Genomic DNA, 23,565 nt, shown 5'->3' with positions numbered 1-23,565 from the left:
GCTGTATCCTTCTCTGTTTTATGTCACACAGGATTATGGAACCCAAGTTTACAAATCCACATAAACCCCCCTTTTAGTGACTCTGAAAATGATGCAATAGTGCAGGTGTTCAGGCACCATGGCACCTTTCTGCTTGAGAGAGGATGTACAGATATTGCTGCCAGAATGCAAATTTGGAACCAGATAGTCAATGGTGTCAATGCAGTAGGGGGTCACACCAAGACTTATGATCAGGTGAATCATAGGGCCACTGATATGATTTCATCAGCCTTGAGGAGAAGGGCAATTGCAGTTTCCAATGAACAGCTGGCTTCAGAGAGGGGCCTGCTACTGAGCCACCACTGACACCAAACAAAGAGTTTCTGTCCACTGTCAGAGATCCAGAGAACTCAGTAGAAACTGCACACCAACATGTGATTGATGTCAGCACTGATGTGTCTGGGAGGACAAGTATGTGCCTGGAGGAGCTTCCAGATAGCTTACATAAGGCAAGTTTTAAGATTTGCTTTTATAGTAAAGTATAGCAAAATTTAAGTAACATTTCCTGTGGATTTTTTATTATCATGAACTATTGATAAATTAATAGACTTAATGACACACTTGTTCATTACACATGGGTTGTGGGGGATGTGTCAGCTATGTTTCAGTTAAAACTATTCTTAATGGACGTATAAGCAAAATTGCATATTCACTGTCCCCCTGTGTCATTGCAGTTGTGATGTTTAATTTACATCCTTACATTCATTAATTTCTTCCAGAACTATTCTCCCTATCAAGTGTGGAGTCATCTGGACATGGTAAGCCAACAATTGTTCTTTGATTATTGATGACCATTTGTCAGATATATGGATTTATCTGTATGTGTAAGGTGGGTGTAATGAGTTTGTGCTTTGCTCTACCATCTGCAATAGTCTGACCAGTATTAGTTTAGTATATAAATTGTTTTAAATATTTAGTGTAGTATACATTTCTTTCCTCTGTTTTTTGCTTATTATGACAGATGATCCTGACAGTGAAAGTGCAGAACTCTTAGCACCTGATGTCAGAGTATCATTAGACTCTGATGATGATGATGATGATGATGGCCAAGCAGAGGCACAGTCAGAGGGGTGCAGAGGTTGAATCTGGCATTGGGGTCGACATTCGGCCATTCCCTGTATTTCCCTCAGACACAGTTAGTAGGCCTGTGCATAGCTATTCCACTGGGCCCTCAGGTATAGGACAGGTATTGGACAGGTGGAGGGTGACACACTTAATCACTTAAAGTGTAGTTACTACTGCTTCAGTGCCAGTTGACTCTGGCTGTAGCCAAAATGTGGATGAGGTGCCACACAGTTGTGTTGTTAGGAGTGCTCATAGGAGGCCTGCTGTCCACCCTCCACCTGATCCTGGTGTGTCATTACATGCCACTCAATGTATGTTTAGGTTCATCATTGAGGCCCAGGCATGTTCCACTAGGGCTTCTGAGGACATGCCTAGGGTTGCAGATGTGGCACAAACTGGCATGCATGACTGCATCTGCCATGTGGCCGATTCAATTGATTGGATGAATAACATGATGGAACAGGCAGTGTCTCTGACAGAATGTCTACTGGGAAGAGGATAGCATCCAAGTGGATGCAGGTCAGCATCATCATCTTATTTTAGCCAACATAGCCATGCCCAATCACGATCCTGTAGTGGCACTACTTCCACTGCTCCATCAGTGATTGAGGTGTCCACACCTAGATGTGATAGGCCATGGGGTCATAGTCCTGGGCAGACTAATGAGGAAAGCTCATCCAGCAGACATCAATCAGGTTCAGGTAGTAGCAGAAGCACATCTGACAATGGGCATGGATGTGTAAGTGCAACTCCTGGTACAGCCAGTTCTCGTGGTCAGGGGCAATGATGATGAACTGTTACCTCTACCATGTACGACTCACACCTGTCTAATATGCCAGGATGTAGAACTAGTGCAGAGATGATTCCCTTAGCATTACACATGACCTGGCAGTTAATGGAATGGAAGCCCTTTCTGTTTATGTATACCTTTCACTGCTCCCCTGGTGGTGCTTTGATCTCAATGTGTATGCAGTCCATGGCACTCAGGACTTCAGGGAAGCATGCTACAAGGTAGAATCCTGCATAATTATAGCTGTGCCCTCAGGAGTACAGGGAAAATGTATGTAGTCAATGGCATGTTGTGGCATAGCATTCAGGAATTGGTGGAGGATCCTGGATGCTGATGCCTGTGACACCCCAGCATATGCCCTGTTGGTCTCTGGAAGGTTTATTTAGCTAATATTCTAAGTGCTACACATACCTTAGTTTCCACAGGTGTTGGTTCCCCTTGGTTTGCTCTTGTTTTCTGTTGTGGACAACAGAAGTTTCAGAGTTCCTGGAGTTTGTCTGTATCCACCCCATAGTGCTCTACTGTTTTCACTTCATGCAGACATGAAAAGTTAAACAAGTTCTAAACACCCTTCTCCTTCTTCTTCTTCTTGACTGAGGTCAATAAGCAGCAGCAGTAGTAGCATAGACTTGGTCTTATTGCACATACACATGCAGGACAGCAACAGTAGCCCTAACATTGCTCTATTCCAATAGGTTTTGGAATTCAAGGCCAAAACCTGCACTGAGTATACACGATTGATTTACAGCTTGTTGAATAGCTTCTCCATTTGGATTGGTTGATTAGTATATAATTTAGCTACTTATGCTGTAATTAGCATGCCACAATGTTTACCAGGTTTGAGCGGCTCTACAGAGCATGTAGAAATGCTTTCTGAATACAAATCAGCATGCTACTGTATGTACGTTACACCATGACATGCAGACATGTACACAGTTTTAGCAAGCCGTGAAGGCTTTATTGAATCTGCACATATGATTTTATTATGTCTGACAACAAATATAGTCAGCATTGCAGCTTACTGACAGATCGACTTCTGCTTATGTTCTAGATGGCATTGTAATCTTGGATTTATGTAGAAAGCAAAATTAAACTAAGAACAAAGGACTGCAGTTTTGATGTATGCCCATTTTGTGCATTATACTACCTTCTGGAAAAGCTGTAGCTGTTACTTAAATAAGAACATATTTATTTTTATTTCTACTTACTATTAGACCAGATGAGGCCTGATCTTTTGCATTTTTGAGTTCTGCTACTGTTTTTGAGGCTATCTTCCTTCTTCGGGAAGTCTATAAAGTATTCCACTATTGTTTCCATTAAACTAAACTTCAGTTTTCAAATAAGACTTCCATCTTGTAATCTCTAAGCATGGCTTAACCTTCTCACATATTTTTTGAAAGACTATATATACTTGAGGACAGCAGATTGGCATGATAGTTTTGCTGCCTTGTAGCACCTGATTCTCTATTTCATTATCTGGCAGGGAAGCCTTCTGTGCAGTTTATGTGCCTTATCTGTGTCTATGTTGGTTTTCAGTGGGTGCTCTCCTTTCCTATGATATCCTAATGATGTGTCATGGGTAAATTACTGTGCCTCTAAACTGCCCACAGGTGGTTTGTGTGCAATGAGTGTGTGTGTGTGTGTGTGTGTGTGTGTGTGTGTGTGTGTGTGTGTGTGTGTGTGTGCGTGCGTGTGTGTGTGTGTGTGTGTGTGCGTGTGTGCGTGTGTGTGTGTGTGTGTGTGTGTGTGTGTGTGTGTGTGTGTGTGTGTGTGTGTGTGTGTGTGTGTGTGTGTGCACGTGTAGACTCACAGCTCATCCAGGATTAGTAGGCTCCAGCTCTCTGATATTCCATAATTAGATTAAGCAAATTATCAGGGAATGAATGAGTGAATGAATGCATTTGGACTCTCTCAGTTTCTCTGAATTGCTTATGTTTTTATCATATCCTCAATGATGCCAGAGGGGGAATTGTGTCAAAAGCCTTGGCAAGGTCAAGATAGGCAGTGTGCACTGTCTTACCTTCGTCTATGGCTTTGGTGACATTCTCAAAGAAGGACACCAGGTTTAGTAAGCATTAATAAGCATGATCTACCCGTAATTAAGCCAAATTGGGTTGATTCCAGCATTTCGAGGTCACCTATGTCCTTGTTGATAAGTTCCATGATAATTCTTTCCACGGGTTTGTAGATGAGGCTTGTTAGACTTATGAATCTGTAGGTCACAGGGTCAGCTGATGGCCCCCCTTTGTGCAGGTGGATTGCTGTTGCTGTTCTCCATACTGCAGGAACATAGCCAGTTCTCAAGCTATGATTAAAAAGAATGCCAAGTGCGTCCACTAGTTCGTATTTTAGATTGCTTAGTAAACAACCTGGCATATTATCTGGGCCCATTGAGGCCATGTTTTTGGCCTTGGTGCGGCAGAGACAACCTGTTTTCTAGTGATACAAGACAGAGGCCTGGTGTCAGGTTTGTTTTGGGACATGGTAGGTGGAGATAGGGGGATGAAGTTTGCTCTGAATCTGTCAGCCAACAGGTTGGAGATATCTTCCAGTGTAGTATGCATGATCCAATCTACAACCAGTTTGTCACATAGCTGGGCATTCCCTTTTAGACTTCAGATGTAGTTAAAGAATGTTTTATGATTATCCTTGGCTAGGGATCTGATTTTAGATTTGTAATTTGCTTTAGAAGACTTACCAGATTTCTGATTTTTTTTTTTTTTTGTTTAGGCTTAGGAAGGAACTCTTCCTCTGCAGATTAAAATCGTTCTTGCTTTTGGACAACAGTTTGTTCCTCTTGTTATATAATCTGTTTATACTTGAAGTCCACCATGGTGGCTTGTTTTTAGGGAAAGAACTGGTTTTGATTCAGTCAGGTACAGCAGAGTTTATACAGTTGCTTTAGTGTTTGTACAGAGCATTTGCATACACTCCTGCATAGTGATCATTTATGTTTGCTATTGCGGGTGGCATGAAGCTTTTTATAACATTTCTAAGTAGGCTGTAGTTAATTTTGTTAAAAAGTTTGTTTTGATTTGTTTTTATATAATTTTTGTTCCTGTGAGGGTGTCAGTTCCATCAGTTACTTTAAAGAAGACTGATTTTTGTTTTTACCTAACCAGGGAGGGCATCACACATGAGGAATACAGTGACCCCCTTCATGATGATAAGTACTATGTCCAGAACATTTGAGGCCCTGGTGGGAGTGCAGACTATCTGGTCCAGAGCATGTTAACAAAGTTCAGGAACTTTTGGGCGAGCATGTTTTTTGCTTGTGTATGTCCCCCGGTCTGCGGAAGAATAGTTGAAATCTCCCATGACTAAGGTGTAGGGTTGCATAGTGAGGGATTCCAGTAAGTCAAGGTAGGTGGTGTGTTTTTTCTGGTTCATGGTGGGGGATATATAACTAGCAATGATGTGGTATGGTACTTTCCTGGGAGAGTCATGCTGTTTGACCAGTCCCAAGATGTATTTGGTTTTAATGAAAATGTATACACCTCCCCCTTTGGTTCCTTCATGCTCATTTTTGAGGTCTGTACATGTGGAAGCCATTGCAGCCTTGCATGGATGGGGTGTTCTCAGTGCTTTAAACCATGTCTTGGTTACTGTACACATGTCAGCATCCTTATTAAATTGTGAAGCAATATATGGCTGAGGTGAGGCAATGTGCACTGAACTGTGAATTTGGTTCAAACTTGGATGAAGCACTAAGAGAGCTTGGCTACTGTGATTCACAATGCAACCTGACAGAGAAAACAATTACATTAGTTAAATTTAACTTTTCCAAAAGTTGAATGTTAGAATGGAAAAACAGAGATTACCCGTTGGCGCAATTTATAAATTAAAATATCAGTCAAATATCAAGAAAGGTAAAGGAATTTATCATTTTAGTAATCCAAACCATAGCCCATAAGACACTTATTTTTTTAAGTAAAATATCACACTTTTTTGAAAGTCAGGCTATACTAAATAATCATATTATAATAAAATGTAGTCCAAAGTAAAGAAAAAATATAAAATATTTCATGAGAACTAAGAAACCTGATTGTTCCATTTTCCAGAAAAAAATGCAAAGAAATACCAAGTTTGATTATCTAAATATTGAAAAACATTAGATTTTCATGGAATTTGGCATTTTAGGCCAAAACATGCATTCACCACCACTACTATTTTTTTCTTCTATTTAATTCTTCTAAAACTGCCAGCTTACTTTGTGGAGTACTCTGTACAAATTATCTGTTTTATTTCTGTATGTATATATATATATATATATATATATATATATATATATATATATATATATATATGGGTATGTGTCACTTCGCCTAAAACCCATTTAACTCATTTCACTGAGACCAAAACACCAAAAGTTCATTTCACCTAAAATTCATTTCACCTAAAACTCATTTCACTGACAAGTAGTACTCTAATGCAGTTGAAAGGTATATGTCCTTTTCCCCACTGTAGTGCAATCCTGGTGTTAGTATATATATTAATGGGGGGTGTGGCGAGCACAGCCCCCACATTGGAGGGTGTGGGGGAAATAGCCCCCCACCTAGTTGACTTTTACCCAATAATGTAAAACAAAACCAGACAACATGAAACCATAATAAGTGGGGTGATACACCCCCCATACCCCACAATGTGGGGGGCTGTACCCCCCCTTAATATATATATACTAAATCCAGGATCACACTACAGTGGGGAAAAGGACATATACCTTTGACTTGCCTTATTGTACTACTTGTCAGTGAAATGAGTTTTAGGTGAAATGAACTTTAGGTGAATTGGTCTCAGTGAAATGAGTTTAGAAGAAATTAGTTTTAGGTGAAGTGACACGTACCCATATATGTATATATATATATATATATATATATATATATATATATATATATATATATATATATATATACATATATACACACACACACACACAGAGACAGAGAGAGACAGAATCATTAGAAAGTTATAATTCATGGTAGTAACAGGGAATTACATTTAAAAATCAAATACATGATTCTTGGATTTCATCTCTTGAAAATGGAACTCAGCTTTTTGAAAACAGTAAATCAGTGTGTTGATGAAAACTATATGAAATATAATTTTTAAAGAAGCAATGGAATTGCCATTGTTTTCTGTGTTAATTAATAAACATAAATGTCTACTTTTCCAATGAGTAATAAAAACTTTTAACTGAAGATGAATACAGAGGCAGCAGTATCATTTAAGTCAGATAAAATGTGTCGGCTAGACCTTCCAAAAATTGTTTGCAAGCCACAACTGTAAAACTTAAAAATTATAAACTGGAAAAAGTTTGTCAGTATTAATCTACAGATATGGATGGTATTCATAGTCAGTAGCAGAAATTCATTAGGAAATTCGGGAGCGAGTGTAGACTGGTACAGTTAAGTCACAACTCACAGGAGCTGATTTGCAGTGTCCCTGCATGTTGATATACCAATGAACAGATAATGAGATGGTAATGAGAAGTGAAATAAATGTTCTTATGTTAATTAAGGCTGTTTTACGCCAATTGCAATTCATAGTCAGTTTTTTCTGCTTTCCTGAGGTTGTCGCAATCGCAGTATAAAAAGAAAGGGAAGACTCACCAAATGTACCAGAGCTACATTTGGCAAAAATGCTACCTCTTGCAGCAAGCTTTGCTATTTCTAGGTCAAAGTTGCTTGTCCTGACCGGACTAAAGCTGCTTGTGCCCAGTGGTGCTTGCCCACCAAAAAGGCAAAAATATATGCAAAGGATTACTCATTACAGCTTTGATAATGAGAAAATCCTTGATAGGTTTAGACTGGACAGGGACATTATATGGATCTTAATTGGCATGTCTGACCACCATAGGAGCAGTGGGGGAAATGCATGGACTTCCTATTCTTGTGGACACCAAAGTATGTATCTCCCTCACTGTACTTGCTATGGGGACCTTCCATAGACAGTCGAGGGACACCTTGGGAATCTCACAAGCTTCTTCTTCAAGGATACTGGAGAGTTCCTGGATGTAATCTTGGTGCATGTGGATCAGTGCATCTAATTCCTGGTGTCACCTCAGGACCAAGCTTGGACTATGAGTGCCTTTTATGGGGTGGCATATCTCCCTGAGGTACTCAGCCAGGTAGCGTATGATGCATGGGGGTGCATCACCAACATCTCTGATCAGCATCTTGGCATTGCACATGGTTCCCATATCTGACACACTCCCTCACTTTACCACCTCTTCCTACACAGTAAGATCCCCAGTGGTCATCTTGTTGGTAAGTGGAAAGTTTTTCATTTTTGTTAAGTACGTAGTTGTTAATATTAAAATAAGTGTTATATAGTAGTCTGTGTTTTCTTGTTTTGTTTTCCCTCCCTTTTCTAACTGTTTTCTTTTTTTTTTTTTTCTTTTTTTTTAAAGAGCATGCTGGATATCCACTCGAGCCATGCCTCATGACTCCAGTGAGAAATCCTTCTGGAACTGTGGAGGAGAAATATAACACATCCCTGTCCCAAACCCATATTGTGCTTGAGAGGGTGTCTGGCCTCCTGTAGAGCTGTTTCAGGTGCCTGGATGAGTTTGGGGGTGCCCTACAATATGACCCAGCTACTGCATGTAGGATGTTCACTGTATGTAGCATTCTGCATAATATGATGTTGCGCCAGTCTGGTGGTGAAGTGACCCATGATGTCACTGCAACTCCCAGTTCTAGTCCCACTATGTTTAGTGATGATCAGTCAGTAGCATTAGTAAGTGACCCAATGTGATAGACTCATGCATGGTATGCAGCTGCACAGCTTAAATCCAGAACTCTAGCCCAGGGCATTCAGGTTAGTATTTCCTTTAAAAAAAAAAAAACATGTAGAGTATAATTGATGCATGCAGTGATACCTGTGGGGTATGCTGTGTGGTGCATGGTCTGCTGTCACTGTTCATCTCACATTCTCTGTCATCTTAAAATATATTCAAATATAAAATATTTTTAATTACTAGCTGTTTGCCTGAGTGCTCACTGATTCCTGTGCAGTGTTACTGGAAAGGCAGCAAGTCAATAAATGAGTTAACAGTTGTTCATGCTATATTTAATAACTGTTTTTTTAAATTATTTATTTAGTATTCAAAATAAACAGGTACTGTCAGCAGTGAGAAATTTAACTGTCATTTTCAATTTATAGATACAGAATTATGTTACTTCGCACATCACATCTTTCTTACTGTCATTTAACATGTTGATAAGGTCAGAATCTCTTTTCATTTCTGCATAAATTAAGTATGCATGTCCTTAACCTATGTACATATACTTCCATCCTCCTCACAGCACAACTGCATTTAATAGCAAGTGTACGCATCTGCAACTTCTAAATACGGTGAATGTAATAGCAGGAAAGGGAATAACTTGGCATATATGTCCAGCCCCCAGACACCAACTAATTCTTACCTTTCATTACACACACATACTTATACAGAAGTGTTAAATCACAGTAGCGCTAAATCAAAGGAGTCATATACATCTCCTATTGATAGGCCTGGTGATAGTGCAGCAGATGTGGATGATGGGCCAGCATGGGAAGTGTAAAGTCAGTTAGCCTGATGATGTGATCTAGAGAAGGAAGGTGATCCTCCTGTCAGTGACCTCATAGTGCTTCTTGAGTGTGACCATGACCTGGAACACGAGGTATTCATAGGTGTAGATATCTGTTGACATGGCCTATGGGGAATGTGTTTTGATTGCTCACTTTGAGCACTGACATTACTGACTAGTGAGCCAATGATACTATCATGTGATCTGCCCCTGTATGTCCGGACTGTATTCCGTCCCTTTCTCTGGTTACAGTGAGTCCAGCTTGACTGTGGTATATCTAAATCAGTGTTTGAATGCAGGCCACAACTGATGCCTGCTGTGTCACCATGTTATGCATCAGTGACACCATGGCATTATCCTGTCTCTCTGTCATTTCAAAGTAATGTTTGAAATCTTCATGCATACACTGTAGGACTCTAACCATTTCTAGCTTAGTCTTTGTTGCACTGACTTGAGCCCTAACTATGTAATGGCATATTTTCTGTTATGCTGCCAATGCTTTACGTGTTTCCTGAGGTAGTTCAAAGTAATTTCTGTGCCTAGCAGTGCTGTCACTGTGGGCAAAGTGGACTCATACTGCCTGCCTTTATCCTGACACTGTTCTTCTGCATGTGGGGACACTGGTGTAGAAGTGCATGTTTGCTCCTGGTGTACAAGTGTGAGTGAAATGTCAGCCTGTGTTTGACTTTCTGATGCAGTGTTACTTTATAACACTACTAACATGCTGTAGAATGAGAGAGCCTGTCATTACAATGGGAGACAGCCTGCCAGTTCCCTCAGAGTGCCTCATAAATACAATTACTTTATCATCATCAGCAGCAGCAACACCCATTCTATTGCAAACTTCATCCATATTTATTGGTACAGTTGAACTGTTTGTGCTGATGCTGTAAAAGAAATCATTGCAACACATTAATTATACTTAAACAGCATATGGCATACCTCTCAACTGCACAGATTTTTACAGAATGTCCAGATTTTTGCCTCATATTTTTGGTATGTTCCTCCTAAAATCTGTCCCTTTCTGGCAAACAGCTGAGGATTGAAGTCATTAAATAATGATAAACATTTCAGTTTAAGACTCCACATCCTTCAGAAAATTAATGTCAATGCAAAACCTATTATTCTATCAGCTATCTAAGTTGGTAAGACCAATGTTTAAAATCTGTCCCTATTTGTCCCACCTATCTCAGCTGTTCGCAAAACACTATGGTGCAAATGAGGCTTAAGGCATAAATCCAGGCTGATTTACAGATTTGGTATGCAAATTGGGGTAATTTATATTCATGTCTATGAATTTTAATGCAAATGTGTTACAAAGTACATCGGTGTATTCCATATTTTCAGCAATTGTGAATGCATGTGACATCTTACATGAACAAGTCTGAGAAGGTGTGGACATGCTGCAGACAATTGCAAACTCCTCAGCACTCCGCAGCAATGTCAAGCTGTTTGCAGGCATGCACTGCTTGGCTAAAACTAGCTATTATACAGACATACTGGTGAAATTCAAAATGGAGCCATCAGAATGTCCGGTTGCAATGAATGTGAATGTTAATCACTGGCAATCCAGATGTGTATGTCACACCCTAAAAAGTAGTACATATACAGAATTCCTGGAAATACTTTTTCACTTTAGTATTGACATTTCTTTCACTACCTATTAATAAACTAAAACAATGAGTGAGAAGGTCACTGAAAAACCAATTAGTAAAAACAAAATGAAAACTCCAGCAAAGCTAGAACTTCCAATAAATGACCTCCCAAACCGCTTGTAAATAATACCAATAAAAGCCAACAATGAAACAAGTCATGGGTATTCAGAATTGCCAGTTAGCTGAAACACCTGATGTTCATAAGGATCATTTGCATATATCCCATGTGCCTCTGATACAAGAGGTTTGGGAGGTCATTTATTGGAAGTTCTAACTTTGCTGGCGTTTTCATTTTGTTTTTACTGATTGGTTTTTCAGTGACCTTCTCATTTATTGTTTTAGTTTGTTGTTTGGGATATTTTTGCAGTGACCCTAATGATAATGGACATCAGCTGGATATAACAGCCATGTGTTTCTACTGCTTAGTCAAGCACTCTGCTTGTGTTGTGCTGATGAGGTCATAGCAATTTTGAAGTATGCATATCCACAGCTTAGGGGGGTTTGGCTTTATTAGCCTGAAATTGTCTATTAAAACGATGAAACAAGTCATGGGTATTCAGATTTGCCAATTAGCTGAAACACCTGATGTTCATAAGGATCATTTGCATATATCCCATGTGCCTCTGACACAAGAGGTTTGGGAGGTCATTATTGGAAGTTCTATCTTTGCTGGAGTTTTCATTTTGTTTCTACCTATTAATAAAAGAAAGGGAAAAAAACAAAAAAAAATGATAGGTCATATTTGAATGCATGTCACCAAATGCAGACATAAGAAAAAATGTTATGAATAAATATTACTGGCAGTGCCTAATTCATTTACATAAAGTCTTTAAGAAAACAGGGTGTGACACTGCATTTGTGGTTATACCAAACACCAAGCCTATTAGTGTTATCAATACTTGGTATAATGAGCTTGGAAGTAAAAAGGTTTGGTCAAGGTGATGTCATGTTTAACAGGAAGTGGTTCTAACCCTGGTTAATACAGCCTTCACCATACTTTCCTCATTCTTGTTTTGGCACATTAAACAATGGCAGCACCTGGAAAGGCATGTGGCTGTGCTCCTGGCAGGCCTGAGAAAGAAACCCCAATCATGCTCCACTGTCTGCGGTACTAGTACCTGTACAAGATTCAGGAGTACACATGTACCACCACTTGGAAGAGAATCAATATCTGACAGGAGTTGGGGGACCAGCTGTCAACCCTGACAGGTATAACCCACCCCAGTCAGTAGTGCCATCACAGGGATGACAACTTGCAAAAGCACAGTGCTAACCAGCTGGCTGAGTGGGTTAATCAAGTTTGGATGAGAAGGTCAAAGTTATACAGTAGTTAACAGTTTTTAATCTATATATAGATGAATATATAAATATATATATATATATGTGTGTGTGTGTGTGTGTGTGTGTGTGTGTGTGTGTGTGTGTGTAAAATGCAACAGGAGTAGAAAAATCGTACAAGTACATGTAATTCAACAGTCAAATATCGTATTCTTCAAATAAGTACTTGAGGTGACATTCTGAAATGCATTAAGAAAAAATAAATAAATGAATACCATTTCACGTGGTTAGCCATCCATTCATACTGTTACCCATTAAGAGGTTGCAGTCAGAAATAAAAATGTCAGTGAATAATATGAAATTAGTAAACCGTCCAACTAATCAGTGTATGTATGTTTAAATATTAGTAATGCTGACTACATGTAATACAGTTAGAAATAAAACCTGCAGTTACAGATGTAAATAATTGTGTAGCATTGCATTGAAAAACTTAAGACCTTTTCCATTTATTACAAGATGACAGCTTTATGAGATGTAACATTACTAAAAAGAATTGATGTACTTGAAAAACTTGTAGGACCTTTTCCATTTATTACAGGATGGTAGCTTTGTGAAATGTAAACGTAATTGTTTTTGCTGCAAGTACAACATGGCTGAAATGACACAGCACACACTAGTGAAACTGACTGTTTGGGGAGGGGAAAAGGTGTTCCTTTGCTGAAACAATGAGCAGCAGATAGCCTTTCAGAGAATAAGTTGTTTTACCGTACATTAGACAGAACTTCTGCAGAAAAAGAAATTCACATTTCCTTGAATTATTACATTTAAGCCTTTGCAAATCAGGTTTTCCACAGAGTGCTACACTCATTTTCTAAAACAAAAGACAGATCTGCAGTCATAATTTTTCACTACCCTACACAAAGGAGGAGAACATTTCAGTACTGAGTTGTAATAATACACATGTATGAATTCATCAGTTTCAATCTGACAGGGTAACATATAAATAAAAATGAACACAGGGAATATAAGAAGTATTTATGGAATACAAACACAGATAAACAAGGTTATCCTTGTCTTTTATTTGTATTTGTATAATTCTCAACATACCTCTCAACTGTACCAAATTACTCGTTTTTTACCGAGTTTTTGGGGTCCAAATAATGGGATGCCACGATTCCCGAGTGGCACCCCTTAATTTCCAAATTTCCCAGCGTTTTTAGTTTAAATTTTTTGTTTCCGGCTTTTTCAGCTGACGTTATCATGTATGCGATGATGTCAGTTCTGTGAAACAGCCTTCCAGCCTGTTGGAATTGAGCTTAAGGGCTCAGCATGCATGCATTTCCAGCTGCTCAAGGGTTCCCAACTGTTAACCGATGCAAGCTGCAAGGCTGATGGACAGAGCAGAGCTACTGGAATGAATGGAGCAGATCTGAGATGCCGTTTTCATGAAGGTATTTATTATGTGGAGCAGAGTTGCTGAAGGTATTTATTATGCAGAGCTGAGTTGACATTTTTGTTTTCATATGCTACAAGGTGTGTGTGTGTGAGATGCCATTTTTAGGAAGGTATTTTTTATGCAGAGCTGAGTTGCCGAAGGTATTTATTATGCAGAGCTGAGTTGCCTAAGGTATTTATTATGCAGAGCTGAGTTGCCATTTTTGTTTTCATATGCTATGAGGTGTGTGTGTGTGAGATGCCATTTTCAGGAAGGCATTTATTATGCAGAGCTGAGTTGTCAAAGGTATGCAGACCTGAGTTGCTGTTTTTGTTTTCATATGCTACAAGGTGTGTGTGTGAAATGCCATTTTCAGGAAGGTATTTATTATGCAGAGCTAAGTTGCTGAAGGTATTTATTATGCAGAGCTGAGTTGCCGTTTTTGTTTTCATATGCTATGAGGTATGTGTGTATGCAGAGCTGAGTTGCTGTATGAGGTGTATGTGCGTGTGTGTGTGTGTGTGTGTGTGTGTGTGTGTGTGTGTGTGTGTGTGTGTGTGTGTGTGTGTGTGTGTGTGTGTGTGTGTGAAATGCCCTAGGTGACTATACCTGGTGGCTAGAGGAGGTACTCAGGCTTGGGTATAGCTAACAATAGCCTAAAGTCCCTATTCACCACCACTTGTGAAAACTTTTCAGATTTATGCCTCATATTTTTGTTCTGTTCCTCATAAAATCTGTGGTTTTCTGGATTTTTGTGGCAAATCATTGAAGGATTGAATTCACTAAATAATGACAGGCATTTGAATTTCAGATTTCATATCCTTCAGAAAATAAATGGTAAACAAAACATTTTATTCTAGCAATTTTCTAAGTTTATAAGATCAGTATTTGAAATCTGTCCTTATTTGTGGAGCTGTATTCCCCCATTATTGGATTTGTCCAGTTTTTTGTGCTAAGAGGTTGAGAGCTATGGTGAGAAGTGAGAACTGAATTCTGTAATCTGACAAATCGTTCAATAACCCGTTAGAAAAGTGGTTTGTTGGTTCCACTTTTTAATGAAATAAAAAAATAAAAAATACAATAATGCGACAACAATTCTCCGTACTAAGCGCTTTCACCCACAATAGTATAGGGCATCTTCAGAGTACAAATTCTTCACTAAAAAGCCATCCTTTATATAGTTAGAATTAAATGAATAATTAATTAATTGGTTAATGATGTAATTGTATAATAGCATAATTACTAGTAAGACACTGGAGAAACAGTATTAAAGAAACATCTAGATCTCACAGGTTCTACACATATTGTACACTACTTCCACAATCCATCTACATCAGTAATATCTTGAATAAATTATACTTGTATTTAATTAATTTATAATGAAATAAATAAATAAATAAATGTATAAGTATATGTGTATACATGTTATTGAAGAATGGACTTATACACATATATTTATATATATATATATATATATATATATATATATATATATATATATATATATATATATTTCATTATAAATTAATTAAATACAAGTATAATTTATTCAAGATATTACTGATGTAGATGGATCGTGGAAGTATTACACACTACTTATTTCACAATTCACAATTCATAATTCTTAATATACATTTAATAATTTATATTTTTAGTATATGTATATGAATTTTATATTTTAAATATGTGTACAATATGTGTAGAACCTGTGAGATCTATATCTTGTGAGATCAACAGCATGTTATAATTTTGGCTTTTATGTCTGCTGTTTTATGCTTTTATCTGTTAAACCTTTTTATCTGTCAAATAATTTTCATCTGTTAAATACTGGCAAACACTGTTAACTTTGATTAATTTTTATTTATATTTAGTGTTTATCAAATAATTACTAGAAAATGAAAGTTATGTTTTATTTAAGGTTTACAGTATTGGACACACGTTTTGGGACTCCAAAAAATTTTCAGTGTTTTTATACTGTTTCTCTAGATGTTTCTTTTATACTGTTTCTCCAGTGTCTTACTAGTAATTATGTTATTATACAATTACATCATTAACCAATTAATTAATTATTCATTTAATTCTAACTATATAAAGGATGGCTTTTTAGTGAAGAATTTGTACTCTGAAGATGCCCTATTCTATTGTGGGTGAAAGCGCTTAGTACGGAGAATTGTTGTCACATTATTGTATTTTTTATTTTTTATTTCATTAAAAAGTGGAACCAACAAACCAGTTTTCTAACGGGTTATTGAATGACTTGTCAGCTTACTAGTTGTTCTAATATATATCTGAATTCTGTAATCCCCCATTACTGACTTTGTCTACATTTTTTGTGCTACGAGGTTGAGAGCTATGGTGAGAAGTGAGAACTGAATTCATTAAATGATAGCCAATTAAGTTTCAGTCTTCCTGTCTTTTAGGGAACTGCTGATTTGGCATACTGGTATGTTGCTCTGACTGTAGTGCACAGGGACCTGGGCCCAAGACCTGGAAGTGAAACAAATAGTGGTCACGCAACATTTTATTCTAGCAACTTTCCAAAATTATGCAAGCAATGTTTAAAATGTGTCCCTGGTATTTGGGCTTTTATCTCCCCCTCCCCCCATAAATTTTGGCTTTTTCCAGATTTCTTGTGCTGCAAAGTTGAGAGTTACAGTTAAGTGTTGAGTGGATTTTACAAGGAGCTGAGAGCTTCAGGGGAAGAGAAGTTTAGTGTTGGTTATGCTAAATCTGCATGCATTGTTAATATCATAACTGGTTAATACTTGCTTTTGATGCAGAAGGCTGTAGATTCTACTCCCACAGTATGTATATGCATTGGTGATACTTTACTGTGTTGTTGAACTTTTAAAGGGGTGGGTGTAACAAGTCAACGGTGTAGCTACAGATACAACAGAAGTGAGAAAATGTCATGCACAAGGGCATTTGGGCTTCAGTGGAAACAGCAAAAAATTTCATTAACCCAAATTCAGGATCAGAAAATCAGAATTATGTTCTGTGCTGCATTATAAGAAAAATATTTTAAAGAAGTGCAGTGCATTTTCCAGCATTCAAGATAAAACACATATTTTTCCACTGCAAACAGTGGAGAAGCAAGAATGGCCAGTTAACAGCACCTGGATTACAATGATAGTTTTGATGCTTCAGGATGAATATAGGAGAGGGTCTGTCAGTACTTGAACTAAAAATTGGAAGTGTTAAAACATGCAGTTTGCCTAGTTTATTTTGTTGTGCATTTACAGCTATTGAATTGGTCTGATAACACAAATCAGAGTAAGTCAAGCAAAAAACTGAAACTGAAAATAAATTTGAGAAGCTGTGCAAGATACCCATGGCTTACTCTACTGTCATTCTATATATATGTATATATATATATATATATATATATATATATATATATATATATATATATGTGTGTGTGTGTGTGTGTGTGTGTGTGCGTGGAAGTAGACTTTTATGATGGAAATGTTCTGAATTGGAAAGTTTTGTCATTATTGGTTCATACATTTTGTTTAGTTGCCTACTGGAAAAAATGTTCAAACAATAAATTTAAAATGTGCTCTATGTCCAAAAAGTATGCTGTATTATACAAGGAATATAATTTAATAAAGTCAAGAAGGTATATCAAAGAACACATGTATGTTTCTTGTTTTTTGTGCAAGAGGCCTATGATTTGAAAACAGCCTAAAGGTAATCTTTATCCACCATTGGCCAGAAACATTTTCTTTGGATGTGGTGTGGGTTTCAATGCTGTTTCAATGAATGTGAGTTTCAAGGGCAGAGAAGTTTTAATGCTAAGTCTATTTTCATTGTAAGACAGTATTGCATTGTTAGGTAGATGTCTATTAGTGTTTGTGAATTGTGCTATAAAATGTAAAAATCCAAATAATCATTGTAGAAGTAAAGCAGTATGCACATTAGTGTTTATGGAAAATGGGACAAAATAACCAGGTAATAGGACATTGGAATGGCTGCAGGGGGATTCTGGTGCCATATTTTGGTTGTCTGTTCTTCAGTTTGCATTTGAAAGTTGGTATCCCACAATTCCATTGGAGTGGGCAAGGTTATGTAATAATGTATGCAAATTTGATGTTAATCAGCATACCGATTTGTACCTATTTCTTATGGGCCTTGTCCAGATTTGTGATGTTTCCAGGCTGAGAGGTATGATTCTCAATGACAAAAGAGTCATGAGGCTGGTGAAATCTTGTAAGTGTAACAGGTGTCCATGAAACATTTATTCCTTAAGTAACTGTAGCAGAAATTATTAAACATAAATTAGGGTAGCATAAACACAGTACAGCAATGCTTTTCAAGGTGATTACAGTGGTAATCCTGAAAACTGGTTTTATACCTTTGCAACTGAAAGGATTTCAAATGAAGACAGGAAAAGATGCAGAAAATGTGGCTATCCTGTCATTTTTAAACATGATTAACTGTATTAGTTACTGATTTCCTTCATGTTTGATAACTGTGCACTGTAAAGTATGTTTGAAAAGTATGGAACTGAAATACAAAACTATTTCAAATCATCACAAGTATGCATAAGCACTACTCTTACACATTTGCCCAATTTACAGAAGCACTTCCCCAATCACTACCCCCAAATGTATGCATAAGCACATCCCATGTACAACTGAACTTCAGTAAAGACATTTTTCTGATTTTTTTTCTGAATGGTTTATTGACTTGATATCTTGCACTACAACAGTATTGCGTGGATTTATTGTGTTTTTTTCCATTTTGTCTCTCCCCATCATACCTCTGAACTGTCTAGATTTTCGCAGAATGTCCAGATTTTTGCATCATATTTTTGATTTGTTCCTCATAAAATCTGTGGTTTCTGGCAAATCACTGGAATAATCTGAGGACTGAGACAGCTAAATAATGACATACATTTGAGTTTCAGACTTCAAATCCTTCAGAAAATGTGTGTTAACACAAACTTTGTTACTCTAGCAACGTTTTAAGTTTATAGGAGAAATATTTAAGATCTGTCCTTATTTTAGGGCTTTGTGCCCCATTTTGTCAGGCTTTGCCTAGATTTCTTGCATTAAGATGTTGAAAGGTATGCTTCAAACCACCCTTTTATCTCTTTTATTTATTATTTTGCTTTTGTGTCTTTTTACTTTGTTGTTTTGTTTCTCTCCCATTTTATTTTTCTTTTATACAGGTTCAACTTCCTCAGTGTGCTGAATGAGGTATAATAAATTGAAGTGGTGCTGGAAATGAATGCAGAAATGTTTTTAGAAATATAAGATACATTGCATGGTGTGAAAACAACAATTCTTATGAATTCAAATGTTTTATTCAGAGGAGAGCTGACCCTAAAGGCAGGCAAACTAGTCAGTAGCTTAGGGCCTTAGTAACATAGGAGAACACATTTTTGTTTTAACAATTTTGACTTTTGAGGCTGGGCAATGAAGAAGGGAAAACCATTTAACTAAAATGTCTCCATTGCCTTAAACATGTAAAATTGTTACTCTTTTCACCCTTAGTAATGTTTATGCTTATTTATCAGTGATAGCAGACAAATGATTAGTTGGTAGGTTCTGCAAGTGCCCAATCCCCAAGTGGCAATATTTGTATATATTCAATCAACGGCAGCAATAATGGAGACTAACCCTAAGTTTTTCTTCTGAGCCACTAACTCTAAGTGAAATTCCATCCCCACCCAGCAGTAAATGCATACTGGTTGCTAATCAATTGTTGCTAGATCAGTGTCAGTTTCTGTCCATTACTGTGACTAGACTGCAAGGCTTTAAAATTACTTACATGTGAACAGCTACGTCCCTTGTGAGTTATTAAACAGTTGGTTGGGTTAGTCGTCCTTTGTGGATTCTTGAAAACAAGTGGGATTGGATATTTGCTTTCTCTAGCTTTCCAAACCTTTGTATTTGCTGGTGTTGCACTATCTTATGCTCCCTGCCAGACAGGTCAGCAGCAAATATGTCTAGCTAGGTGGTCAGCAGGCAGACTTGAAAATTCTATCATACAAATAACAGGGATGTCATGGATTTGGGGTAGATGTGGATGTCCTTCAAGTCTGCCTTCTGGCAGCACCTTAACATATTTAATCATGTTGAAAAATGTAGTAAGCACACATGAAGCAAGCACCTATTCCTGATGCATCATTTGCTGAAGTCCCAGTAGTGGAAAACATATATTTTCAGTCCAAAAAAAAAAGAAGAAATAAAAAACAATTCAATAATATGAGAACTTGGCCTGAAGCAATGCATTCAACAGGTGTTTACTGTACCCACAATTATGGTCCAAGATTCATAGCTTTTAGTCCTGTTTGCACAGAGGCTGAGCCTACAACTGGTCATGTTTAATTAATGCTCTACAGAGTAAACACACGAACATACATACATATATACATACAGTAAATATGAATAGACTGCATTATAACCCGTATTACCCTACTGCTTCATATTCTTTTTACCAATAGTCCCTCGATTACTCACACTAAAGTCATAGGTATGGATTCAATAAAGACTATATTGTCCTCTAAGACCTTGTATGCATTGCACTATGACGCACACATGGTAGTGCTCCAGTTTGTATTCAGTAAATGGCTATACAAGATGTGTACAGCCACGCAAACATGGTAAACACTGTGGCATTCTAATTACAACATAAGCAGGTGAATTGTATGCTAATCAACCAATCCAAGATGAAGGAGCTATTCAACAAGCTAGAAAGCAATTGTGTAGACTCAGCGTAGGTTTCCCCTGCTAATTCAAAACCTACTGGAATACAGACATGGAAACCTCTCAACACAGAAACTATGTTAGAGGCTGCAGTTGTTCTTATTCATGTGTATGTGCAACAGGCCAAAGTCTGTGTTGCTGCTGATAATAAACCTTGGCCAAAAAGGAGAATGATGTTTAGACCCATTCCATGGTCTGCATTATGTCAAGATTGTAGAGCACCACAGGGTGGATACAGACACACTACAGGAACTCTGCAACCTCTGTTGTTTTCTATTGAGAGCAAGGGCAAACTCAGGGGAACCAATACCAGTGGAGACTAAGGTATGTGTAGCACTTAGTATATTAACTACAGGAACCTTCCAGAGACCAACAAGGGACATGATGGGGGTGTCACAAGCATCAGCATCCAGAATCCTCCATAAATTCTTGAATGCTATGTTACAGCATTCCAATAAGTACATATACTTTCCCCACATACCCGTGGACAGAGCCACAATTATGTAAGAGTTCTACCCTGTAGCACACTACCCTGATGTCCAGGCTACTATAGACTGTACACATGTAGAAATCAAAGCACCACCTGAGGAACAGGGAAGGGTGCACAAAAATAGAAAGGGCTCCCCCTCCATCAACTGCCAGGTTATATGTAACACTAAGGGTATCATCCTGAATGTGTGTGATGGCAAACTGGGCAGTTACCACATGACTCACATATCTGTCACAGCTCACAACTGTATCAGATGTTCTCTAGAGGGTATATTGCACATGGCTATTTTCTGGGGGATGCAGGTTATGCACTGGAACCATGGCTGATGACATCCATCAGAAAATCACACACACCAAATAAAGAATGCTAAAATTAGGCAAACACTCAAAAAAATATCATAGAGCATGTGTTTAGGTTGCTGAAGTCACAGTTCTGGTGCCTAGATACTGCTGGGGAGCCCTGCAGTACAATTCCAATACATGTGCTGAAATTTTTACCATATGTGCCATGCTTCACAACATTGTTCTGAGAAAACAGCTTCAGCAGGAACAGCAAGGGAAAGGTTCACATATCCCACCACCACTGGCAAAGTCACCACAGCCACATGTAGGTGAGAAGTCAGAGGAGGTACTGGCATCTGCTGTGGGTGTAGACAGATGTAAGCATGCATAACGTGCCCTCATACTGGCAAAGAGGCATTGGATAACACACATGCTCACCACCTAAGAGTCTAAATCCATCATCCTATGCACATACACCCAGTGACATTGATGTCATCCAGTGGTCACAAAATTTACTTATCCATGTAATGGCTGAGTACTGCTAGCATCAGAGTCAGCCCCATATTAAAAGTCTTGTAACTGCCAGACTCCAAGGTAAGAGCTGAACCAAGAATAGAAAAATAAATGTGTAAGAACACAAATGAATGGCATATCCTTGCATACTGTTACTTATGTAAGAACACAAATGAATGGAATATCTTGCATACTATTACTTGCTAATGTAAGTAAGTAGATGGTATGTGATGTAAGGTTGTTGTGCATGTACCATATCACACTCACAAACAAACAAATGCTCAGACCAAAACAAGGAATACCATTGGAGTACTATATTATCTACCATTCAAATAACAGGGCAGCTACACAACTGCAAGAGCAAAACTACTGGAACACACTTTTGCTGGCAACATACAAATCATACTTGACTCCCCCCACCCCAAAAAAATGACAGTTTTTCAAAATTCAAGGACTACCACATACATCACTTCTTGTAAGTGTTTTCCACACAATTATCACAAAATATGAACACATATAAAACAGAAACGTCAATTGTATGCCATTGCCAGTCTAATCTCACTGTGTCTGACATTCCTCTGGTAGTGTCTGTGGGCTATCTTAGAAGCATAACACCCCTGTGTCACTGACAATATATTACTGTACATTTCCATGAAATAAGATAGAAAACTGCAAGATAACATATTTTAACAATAACACTTGTGATAATAGTAAATAAGGCTCTCTATCTGTGAAGGTAATGCCTGCAAAATAATTTTGTCTATGCCAAGAATGCAATATAAGTGCATACAGATAAAAGTCTTCAATGTCTAATGCATATATACAAAGTATTTTCTTTGTAATGTGACCATATCTAGCATGTACTTGAAAATTACAATATGTTAGCAACATCAGAAACTTTATGTGACGATAAATCAAAAGGCATATCAATCCCCTGTGTTCTCCATATACACAAGTCCACTCACTTTCAAGTTCCCTAGCTACACAGTTACATCCTTATGATGTAGATTCAGGTGTCTGAGCATGATGAAGATGCAAATGAGGTGTGAACTCAATAGAATTACTGAATCCCAACCTTCTGACTTTGTATAGCAGATGTAAATATAGTGTAAGCACTACCTCAGTGTTTGTTGCTAATTGATTGCGACTGTGAATAATTAGTGGAAAGGAGAAGGAATATACAACAATTCAGACTTCCTAACTAAAGTGAGTGTGTCAGCCATGTTATACTTACAAAGTGTAGATGTAACTCTATTAAGGTTTTAAATGTAAGTAAGCAGCATAGATTTCTCAGCTTCTGTTCACTAATATTTAAATTCCCCTGCATTTGCTGAAAACTGTATATTAATGCCATGTAATATTCTCAAACATTTTAAAGAAAACTATACAAAATGCCTTACAGACTGATTGTCTGAGATTACTGGCCAGATACTAGAAGCATGAACACAATACAACTAGAAGACAGAACTGCATTGGTGCAAATAATAGTAATTGCACTAAATCTGTAATGAACACATGTACAAACAACTGAGAGTGTCCAAGTTTGATATGTTGTGTAAGTACTGTGGATGATTTGGGATTGTTTGTATGCACAATTATTATTATTCCTGCTACAAAGCTGTTTCTGTGGCAAAAAGGGATAATACACCCTTATTTTTTTGTAGGTTCATTGCTGTGACACTTCAAATTCAGAATTAGATAAAAATCTTTAATATTACTAGCATTTCTTTTGTAA

The 23,565-nt window shown here is 37.7% G+C and overlaps 1 protein-coding gene across 1 annotated transcript in view; it reads right to left on the bottom strand.

Moving 5' to 3' along the window:
- Positions 1 to 23,565, bottom strand: part of LOC122792873 (cytosolic phospholipase A2 beta-like) — a 204,272-nt gene that overhangs the window by 13,106 nt on the left and 167,601 nt on the right. The gene's annotated exons all lie outside the window — the stretch shown is intronic.

This window comes from Protopterus annectens, chromosome 2.part0, assembly GCF_019279795.1.
Source record: "Protopterus annectens isolate FY-2018-M chromosome 2.part0, PAN1.0, whole genome shotgun sequence".
NCBI classification, from domain to species: Eukaryota; Metazoa; Chordata; order Ceratodontiformes; family Protopteridae; genus Protopterus; species Protopterus annectens.
This window is presented reverse-complemented; position numbering and strand designations above follow the sequence as displayed.